Source organism: Rhinoderma darwinii, chromosome 7 (assembly GCF_050947455.1).
Source record: "Rhinoderma darwinii isolate aRhiDar2 chromosome 7, aRhiDar2.hap1, whole genome shotgun sequence".
NCBI lineage: Eukaryota > Metazoa > Chordata > Amphibia > Anura > Rhinodermatidae > Rhinoderma > Rhinoderma darwinii.
Genome location: NC_134693.1, coordinates 135,094,636 through 135,114,558, shown reverse-complemented (window position 1 = coordinate 135,114,558; position 19,923 = coordinate 135,094,636). Strand labels below are relative to the sequence as shown.

At 44.5% G+C, this 19,923-nt stretch overlaps 1 long non-coding RNA gene across 1 annotated transcript in view; it reads right to left on the bottom strand.

The window, feature by feature from the left end:
* Positions 1-19,818, bottom strand: part of LOC142657392 (uncharacterized) — a 94,601-nt gene extending 74,783 nt beyond the window's left edge. Inside the window, exons 1-2 of the long non-coding RNA XR_012849918.1 lie at positions 19,795-19,818; positions 8,082-8,203 (exon numbers count right to left, since the gene is read on the bottom strand). This is a non-coding gene — a long non-coding RNA (uncharacterized LOC142657392). The remainder of the gene's footprint in view (positions 1-8,081; positions 8,204-19,794) is intronic.
* Between the last annotated feature and the right edge of the window lie 105 nt (positions 19,819-19,923).

The window sequence follows — 19,923 nt, the reverse complement described above, 5'->3', positions numbered from 1 at the left end:
CTCCTCTATACTACACCACACAGGAGAGCTGACAGATCCTCTACACAACACTGCACAGGAGAGGTGACAGATCCTCTATATTACACCACACATGAGAACTGACAGATCCTCTGTACTACACTACACAGGAGAACCGACAGCTTCTCTATACTACACCACACAGGAGAACTGACAGGAGAATCCTCTATACTACACAACACAGGAGAACTGACAGCTCCTCTATACTACACCACACAGGAGAGCTGACAAGTCCTCTATACTACACCACACAGGAAAACTGACAAATCCTCTATAATACACCAAACAGGAGAACTGACAAATCCTCTATAATACACCACACAGGAGAACTGACAGATCCTTTATACTACACCACACAGGGGAACTGACAGATCCTCTATACTACACCACACAGGAGAACTGACAGATCCTATATACTACACAACACAGGAGAACTGACAGCTCCTCTATACTACACCACACAGGAGAGCTGACAGATCCTCTATACTACACCAAACAGGAGAACTGACAAATCCTCTATAATACACCACACAGGAGAACTGACAGATCCTTTATACTACACCACACAGGGGAACTGACAGATCCTCTATACTACACCACACAGGAGAACTGACAGATCCTATATACTACACCACACCACACAGGAGAACTGATAAATCCTCTATACTACACCACAGGAGAGCTGACAGCTTCTCTATACTACACCAGACAGGAGAACTGACAGCTCCTCTATACTAAAACACACAGGAGAGCTGACAGCTTCTCTATACTACACCACACAGGAGAGTTGACAGATCCTCTATACTACACCACACAGGAGAGCCGACAGCTCCTCTATACTACACCACACAGGAGAACTGACAGCTCCTCTATACTGCACCACACAGGAGAACCGACAGCTCCTCTATACTACACCACACAGGAGAGCTGACAGATCCTCTATACTACATCACACAGGACAGCCGACAGCTCCTCTATACTACACCACACAGGAGAACTGACAGCTCCTCTATCCTACAACAGACAGGAGAGCTGACAGATCCTCTAGACTACACCACACATAAGAGCTGACAGCTCCTTTATACTACACCACACAGGAGAACTGACAGCTCCTCTATACTACACCACACAGGAGAACCGACAGCTCCTCTATACTACACCACACAGGAGAGCTCACAGATCCTCTATACTACACCACACAGGAGACCTGACAGCTCCTCTATACTACACCACTCAGGAGAACTGACAGCTCCTCTATACTACACCACACAGGAGAGCTGACAGATCCTCTATACTACATCACACAGGACAGCCGACATCTCCTCTATACTACACCACACAGGAGAACTGACAGCTCCTCTATACTACACCACACAGGAGAGCTGACAGCTCCTCTATGCTACCACACCACACAGGAGAGCTGACAGCTCCTCTATACTACACCACACAGGAGAACTGACAGCTCCTCTATACTACACCACACAGGAGAACTGACAGCTCCTCTATCCTACAACAGACAGGAGAGCTGACAGATCCTCTAGACTACACCACACATAAGAGCTGACAGCTCCTTTATACTACACCACACAGGAGAGCAGACAGCTCCTGTATACTAGTATACTATATCACAAAGGAGAGCTGACAGGTCCTCTTTAACCCTTTCATGACTGCCATACGGCTATATACGTTCCAACAGCTGATGCCCCGTGCAGTTGTCACATATAAAAATGTTGGCGGCCTGGAACGAGGTTTAAGGAGTGCAGTGCTGCTTCAGTGTGAGCAGCGCTGCACTCTCATGTCTGCCGGGGCTTTAAGAGCCCCGTAATACATCCCCCACTGTAGATAGAGCCGCACACAACCCCCGCAAACCCCCTGTAGATATCGGCACCTAAGCTCCCTCTAGGAGGCCGTGGACTCCCCTCCTAGAGGTAGCACCCGACGTCTCAACATTCCCACTGTAAATAGTGCCACCCCCCTATAGATAGAAACCCCCCCGCTGTAGATAGCATCGAACCCTCATTTCCCCTCTAGCGCCACCTAAACTCCCACCAGGAGTGGAACCCCCGGTGTCAGATCGCTCTGTGCCGGGGATTCCACTTCTAGAGAGAGCCCCTGACGTCACAGTCCACCGTCAAGGGCTCTCTCTAGGAATCCCCGGCTGACACTCTAACCGGGGATTCCGCTACTGGAGAAGCCCCTGGCTTAACCATCCATATATGGACAGTGACGTCAGGGGCTACTCCTGGAGCAGAATCCCTGGCCACAGTGCTGCCAACGCTCAGGCATGGAAGTCCGCTACAGTGGTGCTATCTACAGGAAGGGGGTGCCATTTATGGGGGGTGCTGCTATCTACAGGCGGAGTGGCACTGGAAAGTGGCGCTATCTGCTGTGGGGGTGGCGCTATCGCCAGAGGGGTGGCGCTATTGCTATCTGCAGGGGGAGGCGCTATCTACAGGGGGCGTTGTGCTGTCTACAGGGGGTGTGGCACTATCTACATGGGTACTGTGGCATTATATGGGCACTACCTACAGGGGACACTGTAGCACTATCTAAATGGGCACTGTGTGTGGCACTATGTGGGCACTATCTACAGTGGGAAATGTGGCACTATTTACAGTGGGCACTACGTTGGCACTGGCACTATATTCATTGGGCAATATGGCACTATCTACAGTGGTATTGCGTCACTATGTACATGGGCACTGTGGTGTTTTCAGGTGGCTGGGACAAAAAAATCCTAACGAATAAAATTCATCCATGAAAAATGGATGGCAATTGGCGGTGAAAAACGGTCAGACGGCCATGAAATGGATTCAAATTTTGAGACACATTGATGCAAACCAGTCATGAAAATCTGACAGTTGATCCTTTTTTCACGTTGTGTATATGTAGCCCTATAGCTCTCTTCACTCTCCCCTCACAACGATCCAGAGTGATGAAGAGAGAAGACGACTAATTGTTACAGAACTGTACAGTGTGTGTGTGTATGTATGTATGTATGTGTATATCTATCTATATCTATATATACATATATATATATATATATATATATATAGAGAGAGAGAGAGAGAGAGAGAGAGAGAGAGAGAGAGAGAGAGAGAGAGAGAGAGAGAGAGAGAGAGAGAGAAACAAAAAAATGTTAACCGCATAGTCAGTTCATAAAGATGAGGGTGCAAGCCCGCCAGGGACACGACCAAAGTCACCCAAAATGTATATTCCAAGAATCAGGCAGCACTCCAGAGATGTAGCAAAAATAGAAAAATGTGCTTTATTCCATCAGTCAAAACAGCAACATTTCAGCTCTACCATAGTGCCTTTCTCCAGCTGGAGAAAGGCTCTATGGTGGAGCTGAAACTTTGCTGTTTTGACTACATTTTTCTACTTTTGCTACATCTCTGGAGTGCTGCCTGATTCTTGGAATATATATATATATATATATATATATATATATATATAAATATATAAAATAGGAAAGCAGCACAGCTCCAGTGGTGGGTGCAAATCCTCCTAGGCTCAGGCCAGGAGCCCTCAGAAATACAGCAGGCAAAAGAATTGAGGCAGCACTCCAAAGTAGTGGATGAAAACGGTGATGTGTTTAATCACCCCTTTTGAGCCAACCTAATGGGATCTTTTTCAAGCCAATATATATATATATATATATATATATATATATATATATATATATATATACTACCATTCAAAAGTTTGGGGTCACCCAGACAATTTTGTGTTTTCCATGAAAACTCACACTTATATTTATCAAATGAGTTGCAAAATGACTAGAAAATATAGTCAAGACATTGACAAGGTTAGAAATAATGATTTTTATTTGAAATAATAATTTTCTCCTTCAAGCTTTGCTTTCATCAAAGAATTCTCCATTTGCAGCAATTCCAGCATTGCAGACCTTTGGCATTCGAGCTGTTAATTTGCTGAGGTAATCGGGAGAAATTTCACCCCATGCTTCCAGAAGCCCCTCCCACAAGTTGGATTGGCTTGATGGGCACTTCTTGCGTACCATACGGTCAAGCTGCTCCCACAACAGCTCTATGGGGTTGAGATCTGGTGACTGCGCTGGCCACTCCATTACAGATAGAATACCAGCTGCCTGCTTCTTCCCTAAATAGTTCTTGCATCATTTGGAGGTGGCTTTGGGTCATTGTCCTGTTGTAGGATGAAATTGGCTCCAATCAAGCGCTGTCCACAGGGTATGGCATGGCGTTGCAAAATGGAGTGATAGCCTTCCTTATTCAAAATCCCTTTTACCTTGTACAAATCTCCCACTTTACCAGCACCAAAGCAACCCCAGACCATCACATGACCTCCACCATGCTTGACAGATGGCGTCAGGCACTCTTCCAGCATCTTTTCAGTTGTTCTGCGTCTCACAAATGTTCTTCTGTGTGATCCAAACACCTCAAACTTCGATTCGTCTGTCCATAACACTTTGTTTCAATCTTCCTCTGTCCAATGTCTTCGTGCTTTTGCCCATATTAATCTTTTCCTTTTATTAGCCAGTCTCAGATATGGCTTTTTCTTTGCCACTCTGCCCTGAAGGCCAGCATCCCGGAGTCGCCTCTTCACTGTAGACGTTGACACTGGCGTTTTGCGGGTACTATTTAATGAGCTGCCAGTTGAGGACCTGTGAGGCGTCTATTTCTCAAACTGGAGACTCTAATGTACTTGTCTTGTTGCTCAGTTGTGCAGCGGGGCCTCCCACTTCTCTTTCTACTCTGGTTAGAGCCTGTTTGTGCTGTCCTCTGAAGGGAGTAGTACACACCGTTGTAGGAAATCTTCAGTTTCTTGGCAATTTCTCGCATGGAATAGCCTTCATTTCTAAGAACAAGAATAGACTGTGGAGTTTCACATGAAAGCTCTCTTTTTCTAGCCATTTTGAGAGTTTAATCGAACCCACAAATGTAATGCTCCAGATTCTCAACTAGCTCAAAGGAAGGTCAGTTTTATAGCTCCTCTAAACAGCAAAACTGTTTACAGCGGTGCTAACATAATTTCACAAGGGTTTTCAAGTGTTTTCTAATCATCCATTAGCCTTCTAACACAGTTAGCAAACACAATGTACCATTAGAACGCTGGAGTGATGGTTGCTGGAAATGGGCCTCTATACACCTATGTAGAGATTGCATTAAAAAACAGACGTTTGTAGCTAGAATAGTCATTTAGCACATTAACAATGTATAGAGTGTATTTCTGATTAATTTAATGTTATCTTCATTGAAAAAAATTTGCTTTTCTTTCAAAAATAAGGAAATTTCTAAGTGACCCTAAACTTTTGAACGGTAGTGTATATATATATATATCTCCATATAATATAGATAAATATATATAAAAAAATTCAAAAAAGTGTTTTTTTTTTCACATTTCTTGTGATTTGTCTGCTCAGAATAAAAATTAAAAACATGGAATTAATTAAACTAATCTAGAACACGAAAGCCTCATAAGTCTTGTAAAAAAACAAAGTAAAAGTAGTTGTGATATTCAAAGCGGTTCCAAAGATATTATCGTTTAAAGAAGTGCTTATTAGAAATGGAAAATTTGACCTGGACACAGGGGCATCAACGACCCTTGGTCATGGAAGGGTAATGTCCAAAAAAATTCAGTATTTTATAGATTATAAAAAGTTAACTAGAAAAAATTACTAGAGAAAACTTAGTATAATTGATCGACAGCAATCATCATAATATATTTTTGGGTGCTTAGACTTTTTTATTGATTAAAAGTCTATACTGAACTTTTTTTATTTGTATATTGTAGTTTTTATTGTATTTTTTTTTACATTATTATAGGGGCAGCTGTCCCCATCACCTATTGTCAGTGGTGTGATCCTGTTTTATCTGCTCCAGCTTTATAATAGAGATGATACCTTTGATTGTAATCCTGCCCTCTGATAATTTGATGACTGCAGACCCTCCCCAGTGTACACAGCACAAGCTGAAAAATGATAGGAAGTCAAGTTATCCTACTGTAAGATTCATTGGCCAATGTGAAAACTGCAATATTTCAGGATTTTTTTTCTAATATAGATAGGGAAAAACAAAAACCACTAAAAATTTTGGGATTTAAACATTTATTTTGTGACGATAGATTTCCAAGTAAATTGCTGCGGCTGTATGGTTTAGTGATCAGGTCACAAAAAGCTCAGACGCAGGTTAATGCCTAGAAGCACTTTAAAAAAAATTCAGCCCTGGGAAATGTATGCAGTAAGCGTTAAGCTGCACAAGTACCTGTTTGTGAACACATCCAGTGGATAAACCGGTTTATTAGGATTAACAACATATGGTCATGGACACAAACACTTACGTATTTCTACTCATGAACGAGTCTGTTCCTTAAAACCACTTAACAATTTTTCAAATTCGCAAAAATAACACTTTATGGGACGGGAGTAGGGCTGTTATCAATGGGGACTGAGGGGTTAACTGGAATCCGGATAGGCAAGAAATACGAGCTGTCAATTGTGGAGACGTAACCTCTCATTTCTCTGATGTTTCAAAACATATTGAAAAAAGTAATAAACTGCGTTGACCTTGGACTTCACGCATTTCTATTTCCAGCCATGTTAATGGAGTGATATGGTTTCATGGAAAATATTTCTTTTTAATCAACTTTTTTCTAATTGATCTTTATTATCTGCCTATATATCCTGTAAAATAATGTAAAACACAATATATACATGTACACAATTTATTAGACTCAATAGTTAATTTTCCCTAACTATGGCAAATGGTGGCACCACACAAAAGTCCCAGTTATATATAAAAATTCTAGTCCCTATGGACCATGATATGTCTCGTGGTCAATGATATATAAAGGGTCCAGTCCACATTGACCTATTGGTATGGTCCACGACAAATCTCTATTGACCCAGTAGTACATTTTGTACTGAGTCTTTGGTGACTCAGTAATCCATAATGTGTTCATCACCAGGTGACCAAAAGGTATGGACTGTGCCCAGTCCCTGATGACATAATAGTACATAGTGTACATAGTCTCCGGTGATTCAATGTTATATACAGTGCCCGGTCACTGGTGACCTTGTGGCATAATTTCGCTTCCATAGTGCCTAGACTCTTGTGACCTAACTGGGTTTGACCCAGGTGACCAAGTGGCGCAGTGATAGGTCCTTTTATTTAAGAGGTTGTCTGGTATAAAAAAAACAAAAACATTTTCATATACCCTACTAAGTAATGCTTAGTTAATAGAGGGGGCTCTCCTTTAGGATCCTCATGTCTTGGCCAGAATGGGAAAAGGCTCCAAAGAGCGTCTCTCTCCTTCTGGTGGACATGTCCTGTCCTGCATTACAAAGACAACCAATTTATATAAATGGGCACTGTGTAATACTTAATTTCCCCTGTGGGGGCACTGCAGGAAAACGAAACACTTACTGCTAGGTTTTCCCACAGATTACAGCTGATCACTGAGGGACCCAGCAGTGGGACACATTGTGATCTGCTTATTATTAAGGGATCTTTCTAACAAGCAGAGACTGCCCAAAGCAAACAACCCCTTTAGTCCATTTTTTTCATCCAGTGGTGGAAATCTTAATCTCCAGACTTTAATCTTAAACAGTGGTTCCGTGAGCTGAACTCTACTCATCTTTAGGACCTGGCTGACGTAGGAGCATTGCTACCTGCGTAGAGGGCCATCTATGTACCCACAGATTTGGGGGCCCGAGGCGGTGCCGTAGATGGCTGCCTTACCTGCCTATGCCTAGTACATCTAATTCTATGTAGACCTTAATAATATATTATTATAAGGATGCAGTATACCATACCATAGCAAACATTCATCTACGAGCCCTCCACTGTTATTAGACATGGACATAGGAGAACTCTATATAACTTACTGTATCTCCATTTTGTAGACCTGTCAAGTGTGAAATACTGGGTAATTGACCCATTAATGATAGTTATATATTATACTGGTAAGTTGCCCTGCCTTCATATGCGCTTACAGTATAAAAGAACAAATCATTTATCAGCTGGTTAAGTAGGTTAAGGGCCACAATTCAGATAGAAAAACAAAATAATTAAGGTGGAACTTACCGGTTCTGCCAAATTAGATTGTGGAGTGAAGTGATTAGACGGACTTTATTATATTAGTCGTCTGGAGATGCTCAAATGCTGAACTGGTTGTTACTTGCTACCAAAGCATAAAAATCACGGACCTGTCAAAAATAAGAAACATGGCCTGTGAAGATTGTATCTATTGTATATAATAATAATCATGGCAAAAAAGTACAAGTGAGTGCAAGGAAACACTTCATGTATTGTTTGCTGAAATAAAGAGGGTTCGCATGAATTCTATACCAAACTCAACCTTAAAGTTCATATTTTAATATATCTTTATAGCAGTCAGAGCTCAGGTCTCTGTCGATTTTTGTAGTAGCTACCACTAGTAGGGCAAACCTGGGGGCTGTGAACTGTAGGATAGTACACAGTCAAATGAATTGCTCCATACATGGTACCATGGCAACCCATTAAAGGGGTTGTCTCTAGAAGACAACCCCTGTCAATATGCCCCATTAGGCCATATGGCATCATAGAGAGAGTCCCGGTTCAGGACTCCCATCTATGAGCCAGAACTGGTAGACTCGAGCCATACATGTATGAATGGCAGCCACGTAATACTACATTTCTCCTGCAGTGGCCGCTGCAGGGAAAATGTTTGGCAGGCTGAGGTTTGCCCTAGCAAAATCAGCAGCTTGACAGGGGTGTTGGGAGCTGCTGGCTCCAATAAGAAAACTTCTTTAAAGGGGTTGTCCACAACCGGACAACTGATGACTTATCAGGATAGGTCATCAGTATATGATCGGTGCGGTTTCGACACCCGGACCCTGCACCGTTCAGCTTCTCCGGCTGCATCCGGATGTTTTGAACGGTATGCTGTATTTGGAACAGGAAGCAGATGCCTCCGACTACTGCATAGCGGGCGTTCTGCAGAACTGCATCTCTACTCCTATTTACTTGAATACAGTACTGCAGCTCGGCTGCTATGCCATGACGGTAGCCCGGAGGCGGCCGGAGCAGCTGATCAGTGTGGGGTCCAGTTGTCGGACCCCCACCAATCATATACTGATGACCTATCCGGTTGATAGGTCATCAGTTGTCCGGTCGTGGATAGCCCCCTTAAGTTTCTATATGTCAGGAAAATCTAAATCTACTTCTAGTGTCACAAAGGGTCCACATTGTCTTTGGTTATTCTTGCTGCATGAAAACTTTATCAGTCTGATCTTTATGGATAGGATATATCCATAGAGAGACCTGTATGTATTTTTCATGAAGATCAGATGTGGATCACACTATCTTTTTGCATAGAAAGGTACATTTGGAGCCTAAAGGCAAATCCATGGTGGGTTAAGCAACAACCTTACAGGCGTCACCCATCATTGTTTTCATCTAAACATAGTGATGATTTGAAGGAGATGATAACAAAACAGTGAAACTCTATTTAATGGGTGTCATAATATTAGCTTTGGAATGAATATTACTCTTGCATAACCGAATAGCAGCCAAGTCATTTCTGCTTTTGTTTTGAAACTAGACCGTGCCTATTAAAATGTGATTTACGTCCTAAATCACTGAGCTATTGACAAGATATCTATATACTATTAACATACAGTTAGGTCCAGAATTATTACACAAGTTTTGGCGTTTTAGCTGTTTACCAAAACATCTTGAATATACAGTTATATAATCAATAAGGGTTTAAAGTACAGACCCTCAGCTTTAATTTGAGGGTATTCACATCCTAATTTGAGGAATGGTTTAGGAGTTACAGCTCTTTAATGTGAAGCTGCCTCTTTTTCAAGGGATCAAAGGTAATTGGACAATTATTTCAAAAGCTATTTAATGGAATGCATGGGCTATTCCCTTGTTAATCCATCATCAATTAAGCAGGTAAAAGGTCTGGATTTGGTTCCAGGTGTGACATTTGCATTTGGAAGCTGTTGCTGTGAACCCACAACATGAGGTCAAAGGAGCTCTTAATGCAAGTGAAACCACCATCGTTAGGCCGGAAAGACAATCAAGAATTCGATCAGAGAGATGAACAAATGTTAGGAGTGGCCAAATCAACTGTTTGGTACATTCTTAAAAAAAAAAAAAAGAGCGCACTGGTTATCTCGTGAACTCCAAAAGGCCTGGACGTTCACGGAAGACAACAGTGGTGGATGATCGCAGAATCCTTTCCATGGTGAAGGAAAACCCCTTCACGTCATCTACCCAAGTGAAGAACACTCTCCTGGAAGTAGGTGAATCAGTATCTAAGTCTACCATAAAGAGAAGACTTCATGAGAACAAATACAGAGGGTTTACCACAAGGTGCAAACCATTAATCAGCCTCAAAAATAGAAAGGCCAGATTAGACTTTACCAAACATGTAAAGAAGCCGCCCAGTTCTGGAACAGCATGAAACTAAGATCAACCTGGACCAGAATGATGGGAGGAAGAAAGTATGGAGAAGGCTTGGAACGGCTCATGATCCAAAGCCACCACATCCTCTGTAAAACATGGTGGAGGCAGTGTGATGGCATGGTGGAGGCAGTATAATGGCATGGTGGAGGCAGTGTGATGGCATGGTGGAGGCAGTATGATGGCATGGTGGAGGCAGTGTGATGGCATGGTGGAGGCAATGTGATGGCATGGTGGAGGCAGTGTGATGGCATGGTGGCAGCAGTGTGATGGCATGGTGGAGGCAGTGTGATGGCATGGGCATGCGTGGCTGCGAAAGGCAATGGGTCACTTGTGTTTTATTGATGATGTGACTGAAAACAGAAGCAGCCAGATGAATTCTGAAGTGTTCAGGGATTTACTTTCTGCTCAGATTCAACCAAATGCAGCAAGGTCGATTGGACGTCGCTTCACAGTACAGACGGACAATGACCCAAAACATTGTGCAAAAGCAACCCAGGAGTTTATAAGGCAAAGAAGTGGAATATTCCGCAATGGCCGAGTCACCAGATCTCAACCCGATCAAGCTGCATTTCACTTACTTAAGACAAAACTTAAAGCAGAAAGAGCCACAAACAAGCAACAACTGAAGACGCTGCAGTAAAGGCCGGGAAAAGCGTCACAAAGGAGGAAACCCAGCGTCTGGTGATGTCCATGGGTTCCAGACTTCAGGCAGTCATTGCCTGCAAAGGATTCTCTACAAAGAATTAAAAAAAAAAAATTTTTATGGTAACGTTAATTTGTCCAATTACTTTTGAGCCCCTGAAATGAGGCGGCTGTGTAGAAAAATGGTTGCAATTCCTAAACGTTTCACAAGATGTTTTTGTTCAACCCCTTGAATTAAACCTGAAAGTCTTCACTTCAATTGTATCTCAGTTGTTTCATTTCAAATCCAATGTGGTGGCAGCAGAGCCCAAATCATGTAGATTGTGTCACTGTCCAAATAATTCTGGACCTCACTGTATATACATAATAGTTAATCATCAGTAAACAAACATCTAACATGACAGAAACAGTAATGAAGGAGATTGCACAACCTGTTATATGAGACGGCAATTATTAAATAACTTCTCTAATTGTATGCGGATTAGTCGATCAAGGAATAAAGCTACCCATAGATTTACAAGGGCTGCCATTGGACAGCTATTCCACATGACTCCTCCATACACATGCACGCCTGGCTCGGCCGAATGTGCATGTGTTGTCAAAAGGGAGAGGGGAATAAGCAGTTTATCTCCAACGGCAACAAAGAATCGGTCATGTTGAAATCAAACATCCCCAACCCTTCTTTCTCCCGACATCTAAATTTGGAGGAGGATCGGAAAAACCCCCATGCACATTAGATAAAAATCGGCGGGTTTGGTTGACTTTAAGTAATGTGTATACTCACCCTAAAAAACAGTTCTGCGCCACAATAACATGAGTTACTTTGTGCTTCAGTTTAGTACATGATACGAATTTCAGTCCAAAAAGTCCAAATAAAAATTAATGTCACCCTCGAAAATAAAAATTATATCTCAGTAGTCCTGGTCAAAATACGTGGACTGTATTCGGAATGTTTCATACAGAGAAAAACTTCCCAACCCCTGTTGTATGAATATATACTGCAAGTTATAGTAGATCTGTATAGATGTGCTAAGTACAGAGTGTCTATGAACATCCATACGACACACTGATTGACGTATCAAAGGTTCCGAAGAGGTGCCGGTGTCTTAGTGTCAGTCAGTGAGATATCTGGCCATGTATGACCAATAAAAAGTGGATGGGTCATGTCAAAAGGCCAGAAAGTTCCTACACCTGATCTCTAGGGCAGTGTAACACTGGTTATTGACAAGATTTTAGTTGGTGGGATCTGCCAACAATATAATGTTAATGGGACCTACCGAACCGCCCTTTGATGTCTCCTGTTGGGGGAAACATGGACTAGACAGAATTGACTGTATCCAAGACCATATATACCATTTGGGCAACCCAGTCGTAGTAAGGGTATGTTCACACGGCCTATTTACGGACGTAATTCGGGCGTTTTTGCCCCGAATTACGTCTGAAAATAGCGCCTCAATAGCGCTGACAAACATCTGCCCATTGAAAGCAATGGGCAGACGTTTGTCTGTTCACACGAGGCGTATATTTACGCGCCGCTGTCAAAAGACGGCGCGTAAATAGACGCCTGCGTCAAAGAAGTGACCTGTCACTTCTTTGGCCGTAATTAGAGCCGTTATTCATTGACTCCAATGAATAGCAGCGCTAATTACGGCCGTAATTGACGCGGCGTTCAAGCGCCTGCACATGCCGGTACGGCTGAAATTACGGGGATGTTTTCAGGCTGAAACATCCCCGTAATTTCAGCCGTAACGGACGCCCTCGTGTGAACATACCCTTAGGCTTTTGTTCATCTGGGACAAACATTCAGGATTGCTGCCCTAGCCCTGTATCTATTTATCCTAGCCAAGGTAGAGTGTCTTGTTGGCATCCCCACACTCATGCCCCAGTAGCCAACCACCTGCTATGACCCTGGTTAAGGTACTCATCCTCCCGCAGCACCCAGGGCACATAACCCACCAGCTCCTTCTTCCTAGCAACATCCCATAGGCAATCCCAGAGTTACCATGAGGCCTAGCTAATGTTAGTCTCCCCCTCCACCCAATGTTAACAAATATTATTGGGGGGCAAGACAGTGGCCATACGTCTCTCCTCCAAGAGAAGGAGGTAACCAAGCACTGCCTAAAGATGTAAAGGAGCAATGATATATTTAAATTTTTGCTATGGGTCTCGTTATTTCTATGTAAACCCCTGATCTCATGACCAATCCTATTGTGTCCTCCGAAGAGAAGTGGCGCCAGATGTGTCCAATACCGCACATATTCGGCCCAGTCAAACGTGATTGCTAATAGAGTAGTCTGGACTGATAAGCTGTGACATCTATCCATGGCCACCTTAGAGGGTAACAAAACTTATAAAAAACTTTTGACATGTCATACTAACATGTCAGAAGTTTTGTTCAGTGGGGGTCCGAACACTGAGACCCCCCCTGCCAATCTCTAAAACAAGGCGAAAAAAGTGCTCGGGTGAGCGCAATGCCGCTTCGTTTCTGATCGGCTTTCCTCGGAACGGTGTACGGGCTCATTAGAAACTTCTGACATGTCAAAACACGTCACTATGACGTGTCAAAAGTCTTTTTTAAAGTTTAGTTACCCTTTCACGTACATGGACTCCGACCATAGACAATATTTAAAGGGCAATTTACACAGGTGGCGATTATTATATAAAATATCGTAAGACTGCGTAAAAGTTTGCTATTATTGGAAGGTGTAAACATATTCATCAATTGCACAATCAGCGAGAAATTGCTTGCTTGTAGACGATCTAATGTTTTAAGTTGCCTATAAATTATTGTTTGTCGTCGTTATATCTCCTTGTGTAAACAGGCATCTGCTAGTTATTACCAAATGAGACAGGAGGAAAGACAAGCGATCCAAGTTAAGAAAAAACATACAATTATTATCCCATTTAAATGCATGTCTTTCAAACATTAAAGGGGTTATGTGGGGACCAAAAATGGTTAGCAGCGATGTGATACACTCACTAATATACATTCCGGTCCTCTGTCGTGCTGGTTCTGAGATTTCCATACATTTTTATAGCGCTGCTGGGGGACTGGAAGTCTAGTTGCACAGTCTTCTTTGGTGACGATACGACTCTTCGTCACGTGACCGATCCCGCTGTACTCTATGTACAAGCAGGAGCAGTAGTAAAGCGATTACGGTACATAGAGTACAGCGGGGCCGATCACCTTATGAAGAGTCGTATCGTCATCAAAGAAGACTGTGCAACTAGACTTACGATCTCCCGGAAGCGCTATAAAAATCTCAGAATCAGAGCGACAGGGGACCGGAATGTATATTAGCAAGTGTACTCATATACTGCACATGATTGTAAGGTTATGTGCATGCAACCTATTTTCAGACGTAATTCTGGCGTTTTACGTCTGCAAACGTCTGCAAACATCTGCCCATTGCTTGCAATGGGTTTTACTGTGTTCTGTTCAGACGAGGTATAATTTTGCGCGTCGCTGTCAAAAGACGGCGCGTAAAAAGACGTCCGCGTCAAAGAAGTGCATGTCACTTCTTTGGACGTTTTTGGAGCCGTTTTTCATTGACTCCATTGAAAAACAGCTCCAATTACGTCCGTAATGGACGTCCCACGAAAAACGCGTGCACTGGCAAAAACGTCTGAAATTCAGGAGCTGTTTTCGCCTGAAAACAGCTCCGTAATTTCAGACGTAATTTGTTAAGACGTGTGAACATACATTTAGGGTATGTTCACACGGCCTATTTTCAGACGTAATTCTGGCGTTTTACGCCTCGAATTACGCCTGAAAACACGGCTCCATTACGCCTGCAAACATCTGCCCATTGCTTGCAATGGGTTTTACGATGTTCTGTTCAGACGAGGTGTAATTGTACGCGTCGCTGTCAAACGACGGTGTGTAAAAAGACATCCGCGTCAAAGAAGTGCACGTCACTTCTTTGGACGTTTTTGGAGAAGTTTTCTAATTACTTCCGTAATGGACACCCCACGAAAAACGCGAGTACTTGCAAAAACTTCTGAAATTCAAGAGCTGTTTTCGCTCCGTGATTTCAGATGTAATTTGTTAAGACGTGTGAACAAACCCTAATTCTCGCTCCAGTCATTTGCCGTCCTTGTGCATTTAAACAACTTGTACTCTAAATTCTACAGAAGAAGAAGAAGCCGCTTTCTCAGGATAACACCTCGTCTTCTATTATTGTGTATTGATTTGATACCTTCGGAGAATCTATTGTTCTGCGCTCCGAATACCGCTGTAGCTCCAGCTGGAAATCCGTAGTGTAATCGCAAGTATCTCCATTATTGAATGCAAAAATTGATGTAATTTAAATACAGCGAGAACATTTGTTCTTTACGTAGGGGAGGAGATAAAAGAACTTTTTGTCTTCAAGATATCGTACAGAAGACGGAACGATTATGTGTCTTTCCAGGAAAGTTTCCGAGCTCTTGTAGTAAACTTTGATGTCTCCTGCGATAAATCCAGGAATCTGATTGTTCTGTCCTATAAACAGCCTGTCCCGCCAATAACAGATTTAATAAAGCCTGTATAGCTCTACAGTTCATTTGCCGTACATCGCTCAACGGTTCGTCATTACTTATGTATCTTACTAGAGATCGACTGGTCGAATCGTCAAACTTTCCATAGTGAACAATGAAGAACTTAGGAGTCGGCAGAAACTTAGACGAGGAAGATTAAATTAAAGCAATGGGCGTGGATGAAAAATAATACAAGCAAAAACAGCAATCAAGGCGTCCGGTTGTCAATGCGTGTGACATTGTGACACTCACAATGGTAAATGACTTTGTTAGGTTTGGATGATGAACGCGTTTTCTTTACGCCCTTTGAGAATAAACGTTTTATAAACAGGTTACAAATTGGTTTACAAGAAAATAATGATCAGGTTAATTACGGCCGTGCCGCCTTATGCATGTGACGTCAGAGAAAAGAGTAAAGAAATGATATTCTGACATAGTCTGCAGTGCTGTACACACAATACCATCATTTACATGGGGCTAAAAGTGATTTGATGATATAAGGACGTTCTACGACAATTTTTTATTTTTTTTAGAAACTTCTTATCTATACAGCAGAATGAAATGGTGATTTGATTAATGCCCCGTCTGCTTGTTGATTTCTGCTCTTAGCTCATTAACTATTTGGTCTTCAGCTGATAATCTAAGACAGATTGGTTGCTAGAGACATGCTGTCTAGCAACTCCATATAAAGGTTTGTGGTTGTTAGGAAGTGTATCCATAGAAACCAGTCGGTCTTAAAAGATTCAGAAGTTGAACTTATAGCTGTATGACCCTGTGCTGCCAGCGAGAAGTGCAACTTGGAAGCAGTCACCCCTTGTCAACCTCCACCTCAGCCTGGGGTATAAATAGAAGTTCGGGTACACATCCTCTTTAAAATTCTCCATACTTTTTTCCTCCTACTTTTGTTACTTACTAGCGCCTTCCTTTACATAGAACCAGTATGTCCATGTAGTATACTTATCGTATTGTGTAATGCTCTAAAATATCCAAACCAGTGGGTAGTCCAGTACCAACCAAACATCCCCTTCGATTGGGTGGGCTAGTTTGTTTTCCGACACGGTATGCAAATGACCCCAACTAAACCCCTTGGACCAATCGTGTGTAGAGCTAACTGATTCAGATTAAAACAATGGTCCAAACAGTAAGCAGGAGGGCGGGCTCTCAGTAGGAGGGAGGGTGGGCTGTCAGTAGGAGGGAGGGTGGGCTGTCAGTAGGAGGGAGGGTGGGCTGTCAGTAGGAGGGAGGGTGGGCTGTCATTAGGAGGGAGGGTGGGCTGTCAGTAGGAGGGAGGGCGGGCTGTCAGTAGGAGGGAGGGTGGGCTGTCAGTAGGAGGGAGGGTGGGCTGTCAGTAGGAGGGAGGGTGGGCTGTCATTAGGAGGGAGGGTGGGCTGTCAGTAGGAGGGAGGGTGGGCTGTCAGTAGGAGGGAGGGTGGGCTGTCAGTAGGAGAGAGGGTGGGCTGTCAGTAGGAGGGAGGGTGGGCTGTCAGTAGGAGGGAGGGTGGGCTGTCAGTAGGAGAGAGGGTGGGCTGTCAGTAGGAGAGAGGGTGGGCTGTCATTAGGAGGGAGGGTGGGCTGTCAGTAGGAGGGAGGGTGGGCTGTCAGTAGGAGAGAGGGTGGGCTGTCAGTAGGAGAGAGGGTGGGCTGTCATTAGGAGGGAGGGTGGGCTGTCAGTAGGAGGGAGGGTGGGCTGTCAGTAGGAGGGAGGGCGGGCTGTCAGTAGGAGGGAGGGCGGGCTGTCAGTAGGAGGGAGGGTGGGCTGTCAGTAGGAGGGAGGGCGGGATGTTATTAGGAGGGAGGGTGGGCTGTCAGTAGGAGGGAGGGTGGGATGTTATTAGGAGGGAGGGCGGGCTGTCAGTAGGAGGGAGGGTGGGCTGTCAGTAGGAGGGAGGGCTGTCAGTAGGAGGGAGGGTGGGCTGTCAGTAGGAGGGAGGGCGGGCTGTCAGTAGGAGGGAGGGCGGGCTGTCAGTAGGAGGGAGGGAGAGCTGTCAGTAGGAGGGAGGGCGGGATGTTATTAGGAGGGAGGGTGGGCTGTCAGTAGGAGGGAGGGTGGGCTGTCAGTAGGAGTGAGGGTGGGATATTATTAGGAGGGAGGGTGGGCTGTCAGTAGGAGGGAGGGCGAGCTGTCAGTAGGAGTGAGGGTGGGATATTATTAGGAGGGAGGGTGGGCTGTCAGTAGGAGGGAGGGCGGGCTGTCAGTAGGAGGGAGGGTGGGCTGTCAGTAGGAGGGAGGGTGGGATGTTATTAGGAGGGAGGGTGGGCTGTCATTAGGAGGGAGGGTGGGATGTTAGTAGAAGGGAGGGAGGGCTTTCAATACAGGCTTTCTGTAGGACGGAGGGCGGGCCATCAGTATGGCAGAGCGTGGGCTGTCAGTAAGGCGCAGGAAAGGCTTTCATTAGGTCGGGGGCAGGCTGTCAGTGGGACGGAGGGCGGGCAGCCAGTAGGAGGGAGAGCCACAGGTTTAGTTCACTGATTTCTACTAGTACACAGTCACAAACAGAGGCTGTCTGTAGTAGCATGGCTATAAAACATGACAGCACCTAGTCACACATTGAAATGACTAATCACGTCTATCACGATTAAGTGCTCTGCTTAGACATTGAAGTAAACCGAGCCAAGGAGGTGCCGGAAACTTCTGTAAATTCATGTTCACCTTTCAGGAACTGAAGCTCCAACTGTGACGACACTTTAATTGTATGAGGGAATTGCATTACGAGCAAGAAGGCCGGCAAGTGAAAGGGGTTGTCCGGGCACGGGGCGGTTTTTCATATTGATGATCTATCCACCGGACGACCGTGCCGGAAGTAGAAGGCTCCGGTTACAGTATAGCGGCCGTGCTGCAGTATTCAAGTGGATAGGAGCAGAGTTGCAGCACGGCCGCTATACAATGCACGGAGCCATCTGCTTCCAACACCGGCCACTGCATAACATGGAGGCAGCCGAAACAGCTGATCAGTGCGGGGTCCGGGTGTTGGACCCCACCGATCATATACCGATGATCATGTGGATAGGTCATCCGTATGAAAAACCGTTCCGTGCCCGGACAACCCCTTTTTAATGACAGCTCTAATGTATGACTGGAGGCCTAGATATAGTGGGGTAGCAAAACTATACGCAGATAAGGCCTCATGCACACGACCGTAGTGGTGTGCACAGCCGTGATTTGCGGCTCGGACGGCCGTGGAGTGTCACCCGCAAATCACGGCCCGTGCACATGGCCGCGTGTATTCATTTCTATGACCCTGGACCGCAAGATGCGGCCGTAATAAGACATGTCCGTTCTTTTTGCGGTCCAGGCTCCTGGGCCGTGCGCATGTGCCCATTGAAATGAATCGGGCAGCAATTCACCCGCAAATTTGCGGGTGAATTGCGACCACGAAAATACGTTCGTGTGCATGGGGCCTAAGGCTTTGTATGCAGCTCTCCTGCCGCCCCCTGGTCTGTGGGGGAGGGGCTGTACTCCATCACTTCCTGGAAACTAATAATCTCTGAGATTTCTCTGTCTGACTCCCATTCATTTCGGCTGCCATAAAGCGCACACACCCTGCTGTGCGGACTAAGAAAGCGTGTCTCCAATATGGCCGCCCTCAGGGAAGGATTTACAAGTAAAAAATAAATAGCCACAACATAAAAAAAGACCAAACACGTGATTAAATACACGACCCATTCCCTTTAAACCTCTGTTCACATCACGTTCGTTAACTACGTTCGCCGTATTTGCCAGCAGCGTTCCCGACAGAAACGCCAAACGCATCAATAGGGACCCGGCCTATGTCAAAACAGCGTCCTACACACGGCGGCACGTACCATGTATATATTTTTTGCTGTATAGAATATCGTAGTAGACGGACGTGTGACCTGCGATAACGCACAGAAAATTTTGCAACAATCTTCGCAATGTACGGCGATTTAAAACCTGCACCCCACTAGTGAAAAATATCGTAATGGCGGTCGGGCTGTGGCAGATTAACCCATGTTTGGCCGGTTTACACAAGACCGGTAGCACAAAAAGCTGCTAAAGTGTTATCTTTTCCTTCCTCTGCACTTGACAGGCTATAAACCTTCCACAATCTAGGAGAAGTGACATAAAGCAAACACTTGTCCTGTGGAGACATTACTGATGTAAATACACAGGTGCCTAGCGCCCATTGTCTCTGTACACATGACTAAGCTCCCCCTCACCCACCTCCTCACTCTTCTCTCCCTGAGGAGAATCTGGCACATTCTACCTTAGTAACCACCCGTCCCTTAGCAACAGAACCGAACCCGCAGCCAATCAGTGAGCGCCTCTTGTATCCGACCAATAGGAAGGAGG